We start from the raw sequence: 3,282 nt of genomic DNA on the forward strand, positions 1-3,282 counted from the left end.
TATATATATCAGGTCATCCCATAAGTTCTGTCCGAATTTTGAATAAAGAAAACAAGTGATCAGATGTTATATTTAATTGAAATTTAATCATCAATGTACTTTCCCTGATTATCTATGACTCCCTCCAATCTATTTACAAGCTTTTTAACCCCATCAATGTAAAACTCTTTTGGTTTCAAAGCGAAGAACTCTGAAATGTCAGTTTCGACCTCCTCCTGGCTTGCGAAAGTCATGTCTACCAAATGATTCTGTAAACTACGAAACAAATGGTAGCCTGAAGGAGCAAGGTCGGGAAAATAAGGTGGATGAGGAATTTTTTCCCAACCAAGCTCTTCGATCTTCTGTGATGTGATCTTTGCAGTGTGGGGTCGTGCATTGTCCTGATGAAACATTACTCCTTTTCGATTCACTAAAGCGAGTCTTTTTTCTTCAAAGCTTGGGTTCAAACGCTCTAATTACTGACAGTAGACTTGAGCATTGATTGTTGCATTAGGTGGTAACAATTCAAAGTGAATTACTCCTTTGCAATCCCACCAGATAGAAAGAAGAACCTTTTTTCCATGAAGTTACCTTCTCGGTTGTGGTTGAATTTTTTTCCCTTTTACGACGTTTACCATTTCGAAGGAAGTTCCAATTTTCGTCACCAGTCACAAGTCTATCCAAAAAGGGTGAAATGAGTTCGCGTGAATGGAGAGAAGAGCATATGTCAACTCGGGATTTGCGGTTACTTTCGGACAATTCATGAGGCACCCATTTTCCAAGTTTAGGAACTTTTCCAAGTTGTTGAAGATGACGATGAACAGTTGTATGGTTTGAACTAAGCTTTATTGCCAATTCTTCAACTGATAATGCAGGATTTTCTTCAAGTAATGCCTTAAGGAGCTTATCATCAAACTCAACTGGATGTCCTGTTCGATCTTCATCTTCAAGGCTGGAATCTCCACTTCTGAATTTTGCAAACCATCTTCTGCAAGTTCTTTCATTCAAGCATCCTTTCCCATAAACTGAGAGTATCTTTCGAGTAGCTTCGGCTGCAGCGTTTCCTTTTTTGTACTCATAAAGCATTATGGGATTACCTGATATATATATACGTCTTTGTTTTTTTTCTTTTCTTTTTCTCTCCCTCCTCTTTACACTAAGACGTTTTATGCGCGTGCTTGTATTGCGTCAAAGATGTATATGTGTATTTGTGTATATATTTATGTATGTCTAAATATGTATATAACTAAATACATGCATCTGTATTTTTCGTGTATATATGTATATTATAGATGGTGTAGTATGCGTATATACTGCTGGAAAAATATTTATCTAATATAAGCGTGAAATTTTTAATTTTAATTTTAATGTATTAAATGACTTATATTTCATATATGATTATTTACCATAACGTATTTGGAATCTGTCCTTTGATTTAAGGTTTTCTTCGATTTTACAATAAGATGAATTTATACTATATTTATTTTGTTCATTGCATGCTTAAGACTGTTAGTTGAAAGGACCAATGAAACAAAACCATTTTAAAAGGTGTATCCTTTAAACTAGTTGTTTGGTATTGTTTGATTATATCGTCATTTCTGTTCCATTCTAACAAAACAGTCCGACGAACGGGAACGTGAAACTCTGAGTAACAGTTTTTGTGATATTTCTGCTGCTTTTGAATAAAGTATATATATATGTGTGTGTATAAAATTTTATTGTAATAATTACTTCTTTATTCCCTATAGTGAGCTTCATTTCATATATATGCTATATTGACTAAATACACACACACACGCACACACACACACACGCACGCACACACACACACACACACACACACACACACACACACGCACACACACACACAGGTATGTTGATGCAAACAGGACAAATAAAACTCAAAATATATCTATATATTTATTACTATTTAACGGAAGTAACAGTGACTGAAGGTTCTAGAGTTTCGTACGATGTTATAAGTATATGTATATCATAGCTGTTGGACCCGGCGTTGCTCGTGTTTTTCTTGTTGAAGTTAAGCCCACCTCTCACCTTGTGTTGAAATCTTCTACGTTCACGGTACCAACTATTACCCATTAAGATGTTATATCTGGTTCGGCAGGGATTTTACCCGGTTAATGCTTTGCACATACTCCTACATACTGACACACATACATTGATACATACGTAGATACACACAGAAACACACGCACGCACACATACACACAGACACACACATACACACAGACACACACATGCACACATACACACACACATACACACAGATGCACACCTCGCATATATATATTTGACGGGCTTCATTCAGTTTCCACGTATCAAATCCATTCACAAGGCTCTCGTCGTCCCGCGTCTATAGCAGGAGACACTCAAGTTGTCACAGACTCGTGGTTGCGAGGCAAACCTCTCATCACACAGCGTCGCCTGCGCGTACACACACACGCGCACACGCACACACACACACACACACGCACACATATACACACACACAAACACACATACACAGTTATATACGTGCAAGACTGACAGTTACAGGCACAGACACACACAGATATATACACACATATACACTATGTAACATGTATATATGTCTTCGAAAATATGTCTAAAATATATCTTTTGGTCAGTGCTAACCTGGAACATGACAACAACAACAACAACAAAAACAACAACAACAACAAACCCAACAAGAAACGAAGACGTCAGCAGCACGTGTGACCGGAAACCGTGTATTATTGGAGAGGCGTGTGCAGCGACGTCTGCAGGCGGAAGCTGTTTGTTGTTGTAGGTTCAAGATGTCACCTCAATGGTAACATTTTGTAGAATTTCGATTATTTCCAAATAAATTCTCTATCGTTTGCATTGAGGAATCGAGATACAATGCGGCAAGAAGTGTTGAAGTGCGCTTGGGCGTGTGCCTTGCGCATGTATGTATGTATGCGAGCAGTGTTTTATGTATGCATGCATGCGCGTGCTTTTGAATATATATATATAAATATATGAGTGTGTGTGCATGTGTGTGTGTGGGGGTTTGCTTGTGTGTATGCGAGTGTATCAGTGCATGCATTCTGCATGGCTGAATGATTTGTTATGCGTATTTGTACATTTATATGCACTCGTACATACTCATGTCTCTCTCACCCGTAATATATACATACATATATACAGACATATATACATACATATATACAGACATATATACAGACATATATACAGACATATATACATATATACATACATATCTATATATACATACGTATATATATATATATGTATGTGTGT

Source organism: Octopus bimaculoides, chromosome 9 (assembly GCF_001194135.2).
Source record: "Octopus bimaculoides isolate UCB-OBI-ISO-001 chromosome 9, ASM119413v2, whole genome shotgun sequence".
NCBI classification, from domain to species: Eukaryota; Metazoa; Mollusca; class Cephalopoda; order Octopoda; family Octopodidae; genus Octopus; species Octopus bimaculoides.